Here is a 10,518-nt window from a genome sequence, read left to right as displayed (position 1 = left end):
ATTAGTCCATCTATAATGACCTCCATCAGGTTGCAAATTAAAAATAATTTTTATCTGCATCTACCTCTGAAAAAATATTTGGGCTTCTAGCTGTGTGTGGGACTTGTTCTATTAGTCCATCTATACTGACCTCCATCAGGTTGCAAACTGAATATAATTTTTTTCTGCATCTAGCTCTGAAAAAATATTTGGCCTTCTAGCAGTGTGTGGGAATTTCTCTATTAGTCCATCTATACTGACCTCCATCAGATTGCAAATTCAAAATAAAGTTTTGTCTGCATCTAGCTCGAAAAAATATTTGGCCTTCTAGCAGTGTGTGGGACTTTCTCTATTAGTCCATCTATACTGACCTCCATCAGGCTGCAAATTAAAAATAATTTTTATCTGCATCTACTACTAAAAAAATATTTGGCCTTCTAGCTGTGTGTGGGACTTGTTCTATTAGTCCATCTATACTGACCTCCATCAGGTTGCAAACTGAATATAATTTTTTTCTGCATCTAGCTCTGAAAAAATATTTGGCCTTCTAGCAGTGTGTGGGACTTTCTCTATTAGTCCATCTATACTGACCTCCATCAGGTTGCAAATTCAAAATAATTTTTTGTCTGCATCTAGCTCTGAAAAAATATTTGGCCTTCTAGCAGTGTGTGGGACTTTCTCTATTAGTCCATCTATACTGACCTCCATCAGGTTGCAAACTGAATATATTTTTTTTCTGCATCTACCTCTGAAAAAATATTTGGGCTTCTAGCTGTGTGTAGGACTTGTTCTATTAGTCCATCTATACTGACCTCCATTAGGTTGCAAACTGAATACAATTTTTTTCTGCATCTACCTCTGAAAAAATATTGGGCTTCTAGCTGTGTGTGGGACTTGTTCTATTAGTCCATCTATACTGACCTCCATCAGGTTGCAAACTGAATATAATTTTTTTCTGCATCTAGCTCTGAAAAAATATTTGGCCTTCTAGCAGTGTGTGGGACTTTCTCTATTAGTCCATCTATACTGACCTCCATCAGGTTGCAAATTCAAAATAATTTTTTGTCTGCATCTAGCTCTGAAAAAATATTTGGCCTTCTAGCAGTGTGTGGGACTTTCTCTATTAGTCCATCTATACTGACCTCCATCAGGTTGCAAACTGAATATATTTTTTTTCTGCATCTACCTCTGAAAAAATATTTGGGCTTCTAGCTGTGTGTAGGACTTGTTCTATTAGTCCATCTATACTGACCTCCATTAGGTTGCAAACTGAATACAATTTTTTTCTGCATCTACCTCTGAAAAAATATTGGGCTTCTAGCTGTGTGTGGGACTTGTTCTATTAGTCCATCTATACTGACCTCCATCAGGTTGCAAACTGAATATAATTTTTTTCTGCATCTAGCTCTGAAAAAATATTTGGCCTTCTAGCAGTGTGTGGGACTTTGTCTATTAGTCCATCTATACTGACCTCCATCAGGTTGCAAATTCAAAATAATTTTTTGTCTGCATCTAGCTCTGAAAAAATATTTGGCCTTCTAGCAGTGTGTGGGACTTTCTCTATTAGTCCATCTATACTGACCTCCATCAGGTTGCAAACTGAATATATTTTTTTTCTGCATCTACCTCTGAAAAAATATTTGGGCTTCTAGCTGTGTGTAGGACTTGTTCTATTAGTCCATCTATACTGACCTCCATCAGGTTGCAAACTGAATACAATTTTTTTCTGCATCTACCTCTGAAAAAATATTTGGGCTTCTAGCTGTGTGTGGGACTTGTTCTATTAGTCCATCTATACTGACCTCCATCAGGTTGCAAATTGAATATAATTTTTTTCTGCATCTAACCCAGCCAATAGTTTTGGCCTAATACCACAGTTTGGCCACTCAGCTCTGCTCGGTTCCCATCCATTGTTTTTTTTGTGCAAACAACTCCAGAGTTGTGAATTAGTTAACCACCAAAATGAGTGGAAAAAGGCCTGCTGCTGGTGGAAAGGGGAATAGGCATGTTGGGAAGGGGAAAAAAGGTTGTGTCCGTGGGGTAGGTGTTAAAGCAACAGTAACATCTGCAGAAGAAAGACCATCTTCCAGCCAAACTAAAATGTCTACTTCTTTTAGCAGACAATGTGATAAGATCCCTTTCTTACGGCCACGCCAATCGCTACAAATTCCAGATGAGGCACAAAAACAGCAGGTGCTTCAACGGATATCAAGTGCTCCTTTAAGTGGGCTCTTCTCCACATCAACTTCAACATCACAAATACTCCAGTCCTCAAAGGTGTCACCCCAATCGCACTTGCTTCCTCACAGCTCCCAATTCTCCAGCTGCCCGTCTAAGTATGAGGTAGAACAGATGGTTGAGTCTGCAGAGCTGTTTACTCATACTATAGCCTGGGAATCAGAGGTCGACTCCAGCGCTTCTGTGAATCCAGACGAGGAAATGATCTGCACTGATGCCCAGAATCTTTATGAGTCGGATCCAGGACCAGACGCAGAAGGTTCTGACCATAATGTAGACCCTCGTTCCCAAACTGTAACTCCTGTTGGTGGAGACAATGAGGAAGACGATGATGAGACTCAAATACCTGATTGGAGCGACAACTTTAGTTTTTTGTCAGGGCAGGAACAGGTTGGCTCTGAGGACGACGGGTGTGATAACGCACAGGGTGATGATAATGAGGTTCGAGATCCCACTTACTGTCAACCCACAGTCAGCCAAGAGATGAGGTCAGCAGAGGAGGTGGAGGAAGATGCTAGTGACGACGAGGTCAGGTTGCGCCTTCCTCGACAGAGACGTAGTACTGGAAGCACGTCAACAACTGCATCCTCAAACACAACTCTGCCTCTCACCACAAGTCGTGGTGGCTATTCAGGTCGCATGGGTGCTAAGCCTTGCATAGCCTGGGCATTTTTTCAGATCGATAAAGATGACCCAACTCGTGTTATCTGTAACATTTGTCAGCAAAAGCTAAGTAGAGGCCAAAAAATACATAGTTTGAGTACTTCATGCATGAACCGGCACATGGACATGAAGCATAAGTTGCAGTGGGAAGCTCAGTGTGCTACAATGCGGCCTAGCCGGCCGGGCCAACCACCGTCTGCCATATCTTGTGCATCCGCGGCCTCTTCATCCTCTGTGACTGGGGGGACAGCAGTCACACCTGTTTTGGGGCGCAGACCTGCCACCTCTTTACCCGCAACAGCCAGCATGATTGGCAGGTCATCATTTTCTTTGGAGGTGGCAACACCAGCTGGTGTTGAGCGCTGTCCGACATTGATAGCACCACCTTTGGATCAAGGCAACCTAACATGTCCGCCTGCATCTTCCTCACAGACCGGCAGTTTGCCGGGGACACCCTTATCAACCCCGTCTAAGCACAATAGCCAGCCCTCGGTCCCTCAGATGTGGACAAGTAAAAGACCATTTCCTCCTAGCCATGAGAAAGCTAAGAGGTTGAATTTCACCATCTGCAAGCTCTTGGCTACAGAAATGCTGCCTTTCCGCCTGGTGGACACAGAGGATTTTCGAGACCTTATGTCCGTCGCAGTGCCCCAGTACCAGATGCCCAGTCGGCACTACTTCTCAAAGAAAGGTGTGCCTGCGCTCCACCAGCATGTCGCACACAACATCACCGCTTCTTTGAGAAACTCTGTGTGTGACAGGGTGCATTTCACCACAGACACTTGGAGGAGTAGGCATGGACAGGGGCGTTACATGTCACTGACTGGGCACTGGGTAACTATGGTGACAGCAGGACAAGGGGCTGCTGTCCAAGTCTTGCCGTCCCCACGAGTTGTGCGTCAATCCTCTTTATGTCAAAGTTCCTCCACTGCTTCTGCCTCCTCAACCTCCTCTCGCTATTCCACCTGCACCCAAAGCCTGTCTGGTCATGCCACAAGCTTTCTAACTGCGCAGAAGGGATCCTGCACACCTCCTTACTATGCTGGCAGTAGGGCTCAACGTCATCAGGCGGTTTTTACTTTGAAATGTCTGGGAAATGTGAGTCACACAGCTGAGGAGTTGTGGTCAGCTCTGGAGAACCAATTTCATGAATGGTTGTCTCCACTGGACCTGAAACCAGGGAAGGCTGTGTGCGACAATTCTGCAAACCTGGGTGCGGCCCTTCGCCGGGGCAATGTCACACACGTGCCTTGTATGGCTCACGTGTTGAACCTGGTTGTCCAGCAATTTTTAGCCCACTATCCCAGACTAGATGGCCTTCTGCAGAGGGCACGGTCGCTGTGTGCTCACTTCCGCCGTTCGCATCCCGCAGCTCAGCGACTTACATCTCTACAGAAGTCGTTGGGCCTGCCACTTCACCGGCTAAAATGCGATGTGCCTACCCGGTGGAATTCAACTCTGCACATGTTGCAGCGACTGTGGCAGCACCGACAAGCCCTGGTGCAATACGTTCTGACGTATAGCCTGGGCCAACGAGATCCAGACGTGGGGCAAATCACGCTGGAGGAGTGGTCTCAGATCAGGGACCTATGCACCCTTCTGCACAGTTTTGAAATGGCGACGAAGATGTTTAGTGCTGACGATGCCATTATCAGCTTGACTTTTCCGGTGATTTACATGCTGGAGCACATGTTAAACAGAATTCGGAGTCAGTTAGTGGCACAAGAGGAGGTGAAGGAAGTAGAGGAGGAGGAGTTGTATGCGGAAGGGCTAACATCTGCAAGGTCCAGACGGTCGGCAGCACCAAGGCGGCAGGCATGTGAGGGTGGGGGAGATGGTTTTACCAGGGCGCATGGTAGCAGCCAAACTAGTGAGGATGGTGCCGGAGCCCAGGAAGAAGTGGAGGACGAACTGATGGAAGACTCATCAGATGAGGGAGACCTTGATCACATTTCTGTTGTGCGAGGTTGGGGGGAGAGGACAGAGGAAGGAAGCATGATTGTTACCTCGCCACCAACACAACAGGGACTTGGTGCTCCTGGATGCGCAAGACACATGAGTGCCTTCTTGCTGCACTACCTGCAACATGACCCTCGAATTGTGAGAATTAGAAATAATCCCCGGTACAAAAGTAAATTTGCAGAAATTATTCCTGCCATAGAAAGGGATGCACGCATGCAGGAGTATCAGCAGAGACTGTTGCAGAATCTTACATGTGCTTTTCCACAAAACACCAGTGGTGCACGTAGTGAATCTCACAGTTCCAACTTGCCAACCGTGGGACCGTCAAGTGTTCAGCACTCAAACCATAACAGAACCACAGTATCTGCTGGTAACATCAATTTTGCAGAATCATTTCACCACTTTTTTAGCCCATCCTTTGCAAGGCCACAGGAGACAAGAAGTCTGACACATAGTCAACGCCTAGAGACGATGGTACAGGAGTATCTCCAAGTAAACATTGAAGCCATGACTGTGTCACTGGACCCTTGCTCTTTTTGGGCTTCCAATCTGGATAAATGGCCGGAGCTAGCCACTTACGCCTTGGAGATCTTGTCATGCCCCGCAGCCAGCGTTCTGTCTGAACGTGTGTTCAGCGCTGCTGGTGTTGTGCTGACAGATAAGCGCACGCGGCTCTCCACTGATAATGTAGACAGACTCACGTTCATAAAGATGAACAAATCATGGATCCGAAACGACTTTTCTACCCCTGTGTCATCCTGGGGAGAGTAAAAGCTTGATGATTGGTTAAAATCACCCTACCAACCGTTTTAAGCTTTCAAATTACTAATCATGTTTATCTGTATCTTGGCTGGAAAATAATTTGGGCTTTGTAGCAGTGTGCAGCACTGATTCTATTAGGCCATCTATAATAAGCTCCACCAGATTTAAAATTACTAATCATGTTTATCTGTATCTTGACTGGAAAATAATTTGGGCTTTGTAGCAGTGTGCAGCACTGATCCTATTAGGCCATCTATACTAAGCTCCACCAGATTTAAAATTAATAATAATTTTTAGCTGCATCTAGCCCGTAAAATAATTTTGGGGCTCCGAGATGCGCAAGACACATAAGTGCCTTCTTGCTGCACTACCTGCAACATGACCCTCATATTGTCAGAATTCTAAGTAATCATGACTACTGGGTTGCCACACTCTTAGATCCCCCAAACTTTTCGATCAACCTTTTCATTTTAATAAAGACCAAAAAAATGGTCATTTTTGAAATTATAAGCATTAGCAGGTTGTTAGAAACTGAAATCAAACAGTTTTCAACTCAAAACTTTATTCTAGGTGATGTTACATTTTCACATAGGACCCCTTGTTCGAAAGGAGCTTCTGAACTCTCTCGTCCATTGAATTTGTCAGGTTTTGGATGGTTTCTGCTTCAATTGTTTTGCATGAGGACAGAATACCCTCCCAGAGCTGTTGCTTAGATGTGAACTGCCTCCCGCCATCATAGACACTCCTTTTGATGATGCTCCAGAGGTTCTGAATGGGGTAGAGGTCAGGGGAGCATGGGGGTCACAGCATAAGTTTGTCCCCTTTTATGCCCATATCAGCCAGAGATGCAGATGTTTTATGTGCAGCATGAGATGGTGCATTATCATGCAAAAAAATGATCTTGCTGTGAAATACACGGTTCTTCTTCTTGAACCATGGCAGGAAGTGCTGTTTGAGAAAATCCACATACATTATGGAGTTCATCTTTAGCGCCTTCAGGGATCCTAAAGGGGCCGACAATCTCTCTCCCCATGATTCCAGCCCAAAACATTACTCCACCTCCTCCTTGTTGGCGCTGTAGCCGTGTTTGCGTGGGGTGTCCATCAACCAGCCATCCTCCACTCCATCCATCTGGACCATCGAGCGGTGCACGGCACTCATCTGTGAACAAAACAGTTTTGAAAGCAGTCTTCATGTAATGTTTGGCCCACTGGAGCCGTTTCTGCTTGTGTGAATTGGATAGAGGAGGTCGACAGGATGGCGTATGCACAGCTGCAAACCTCTGAAGGACCCTGCATCTTGTTGTTCGGGGGACGTTGGAGGCACCAGCAGCTTCAAAAACTTGTCTGCTGCTATGACAAGGCTTTTTTGCCGCTGCTCTTTTAACCTGACGTAATTGCCTGTAGGAAAGAGTCCTCAATTTGCCCTTATCAGCACGCACACGTGTGTACTGTGAATCAGCTACATACTTCTTGATTGCCAAGACACTTCATCCTGATCATCGCACAATGTTGATTGTAGTCATGCCTTGACCTAAACACTCCACAATTTGTTGCTTCTCAGCAGCCGACACATCCTTTTTCTTTCCCATTTTGGCAGAAAATGTAGGCTGCTTAATAATGTGAGACAGCCTTCTTAAGTAGTCTTGCCTTTCATTGGACACACATGCCAAACTAATTAGCACAGGTGTCTGCAGTTGCTTACAGTGATATAAAGAGCCCTGACACACATCACCATCAATGAGTTTAACTGACAAACAAACAAATTCTTCCCTTATCACTCCTAAACACTTTTTGCATAATAATTTGGAACACAGTGTACATGTGCTTTTCCACAAAACACCAGTGGTTCACGTAGTGAATCTTACAGTTCTAACTTGCCAACCGTGGTCTGTATGGAGTTGTTCAATAAAGGGCCCAAAATTAAGATAACATAGATGGGAGAGGTCTCTATGAATAGGAATTCCTAAGTATTTGATACCCTGTGAGGGCCAGGCAAAGGGAAAGTTGGACTGGATGGAATCCTATATGGATTTGGGGAAGGAGACATCGAGGGCCTCAGACTTCGCTGCATTGATTTTAAAATTTGACCATGTAACAAAGTGATCTATTTCAGCCATAACAGCATGGATGGATATATGTGATTGAGTGATATATACTAGGACATCATCAGCAAATAGAGAGCACTTGTACTCGGTGCCTCCCACCTCAATCCACCTAATATTGGGGTTATGGCGAATTGATGAGAGCAGGTGCTCCGTCACTAGGATGTATAAGAGAGGGGACAGAGGACATCCCTGCCTTGTCCCATTGGTGATTGTGAAAGGTGATGAAAATGTTCTGATGCACCCCCTGGGCCTTGGGACACCCGGAGCCGGACCCTTTTTGCTGGATGCTGGTGGTTGTAGTCTTCGTGGCGACGACCCGGTTCCGTGGCTCAGGGTGGTCAAACCAGTGGCGGAACTATTTATGTGGTTTTGATGTTTAAATGTCCGACTACGCCACCCGTGGATTGCGGTCAGAGTGAACCGCCGCTGCAGGGCAGACCGCTGAGGCTGGTGTTGTGGGTGCAGCAGAGCGTAGCATAACTCCCCACGGGAGGAGTATAGCCTCAGGGCAGTGTATGCGGAGGATGGGGGTGATGGTGCAGGGCAGCAGCAGTAACGACACAGAGTCAGTGATGCAGTCCAGGGCCTTTATTCACAGTTCTTATTATCCAGACCACGTCTGCAGGTAATGGCTGCCCACGTCGTACTGTGCTCACCAGGTGAGGGGCTCAGACAACTCCCAGATAACTTTGGAGCGCTTCACAGGACCCCCTTTGTGTGTCCTTTGTCTGGCCTTTCTTACCAACCCTTCTGTCCGGCTGCCTCGGGCCTCCTCTTGGTAAACTTGGCGCCAGTTTCCCTGACCCTATGTGGTGCCTTCCTAGCGGGTGTAGCGAGGGGCTGCGCCACATAAAATGTCACAGCCTCCGGTTTCTAGCTGAGGCTCGTTTCCTGCCTCCACTAGTTTCGGGGACCGGTCTCCCCCTTTGGCCTGACCCCTCCACGCAGGTGGATTCGGGCGTGCGGTGGCGACTCGCCCGTCCGCACCCCTGGGATCCCTTCATTCCTCGTTCCTGGAGCCTTCTCCGCTCCTCTTCCTTCCTTCTCCCTCTTCCAGGCCTGGGCCTCTGTTACTAGGCCCGCCTCCGGAGCAGAGCTCATGCAGAGCCCCTGCTCCCTGCCACTTCTGCTCAGACTTCTCTGCACTGAACTAAGATGGTGCCCACCTTTTATACTCCCTTCTCAATGCACCCAGGAACTGCTTCCTCCCTGCTCCTGCACTACAGGGTTCCCCTTCCTCAGTGTTCCCTCCCCCCACTCCAGCCAGGGACAGGGACTGTCGTGCCCATCTCAGAGGCATATTGGTCGCCCTGCCCCACGGCAATGTGGTGTAATGCATGCAGGTGTCGGGTCCTGATCCACACTCCATCCTTACCTGAGAGTGAGATATCACACCTCTGGGTGAGGTGCAATACCTCTGTAGCAACCGAGCCCTCAGGGTGCTACAGTTCCATTTATCTTCAGCCTAGGTGACGTATTGTGATACAGGGCCGTGATTTTGGCTATAAAAGGGTCCCCTAGACCCCTACCCCAAGCTTTTTAAGAGAATCATATATGGCGTGCCAGGAGACTCTATGGAATGCTTTCTCAGCATCCAACGAGAGTATCTAATTACAAATTTTTAACTGCATCTAGCCCAGGAAATACTTTGTGTCTAGTAGCAGTGTCTGCTAGTCAGCGGATTATCCCGGCTGTTAAGCAAGCTACACCACCTGTAGTTTGGACACTTAATTTTTTCAAAGGAAATGCTTCGGGACCACGGGATACTCAGTGAAGAGCATCAGGAGGCACCCCAAGGCATAGGGGCTGGGACTGGCAGTAGGATGCCTTGCGGTGGACAGCCGAGCTCGATCCTTATAAAAGCTTTTTAACTGCAGCAGCTTTAGTGGACGCTACTGGAGCTGGAATTACGCGGCTGCTGGCATGAGACTTGCCCTCCAATAGATCCTTGTAAATGGATTTAAAGTGTATTCATTCAAATTAGAGAGACAATTTAAATTAAAAAGCTTAGAGCTGCCTCCACCACAGGGGGGCTCGCTCGACCCACCAGCGGACAGGCACCAGTATTGGGAGAGGGGGGCTGGCCGTCAGGGTTCACCGCGGCTCTGGCACAAACCCGGCGACACGGAGGTGGCACGGGCAGGAGCGGACTGAACGTGTCGGCTTCTCACTTTTTGGATTTTAGAAGGGCATGACATGCCTATATCTGTGTCTCCCCCTCCTTTTACTCCTCCACCTCTTTTCTTTTCGCATGACTATATGTACTTGTCACTTTTCCATGTGTTAGTTGTGTCTTCTGAGCAGTTTGTCAGCTTTTGGACACCTTTGAAGGTGTTTTCTATGTGTTTCTATGTGTTTTTGTTTGCCTGCCATTGGTTTTAACGGTGTTCGAAGGTGTTCGACGAACAGTTCGACCAACAGTTCGGTGAACACACGGGTGTTCGACGAACCGAACCGAACTCGAACACTACGGGGGTGGCTCAACACTAGTTCCAAGTGCTCAATATGCATCTAGATAGGTGCCTTGGGGGGTCTAGTTTCCAAAATGGGGTCACTTGTGGGTGAGCTACAATGTTTGGGCACACAGGGACTCTCTAAATGCAACATGGTATCCGCTAACAAATTGAATGGAAAATCGGCTCAAATTGTTAGCGGACACCACATTGCGTTTGGAGAGCCCCTCTGTGCCCAAACTTTGGAGCTCCACCACAAGTGACCCCATTTTGGAAACTAGACCCCCCAAGGCACCTTTCTAGATGCATAGTGAGCACTTGGAACCCCCAGGTGCTTCACAAATTGATTCGTAA

The sequence above is a fragment of the Phyllobates terribilis genome, unplaced genomic scaffold (assembly GCF_046119375.1).
Source record: "Phyllobates terribilis strain yellow unplaced genomic scaffold, ASM4611937v1 Scaffold_4__5_contigs__length_816908805, whole genome shotgun sequence".
NCBI lineage: Eukaryota > Metazoa > Chordata > Amphibia > Anura > Dendrobatidae > Phyllobates > Phyllobates terribilis.
Note: the sequence above shows the minus strand (reverse complement) of the source record.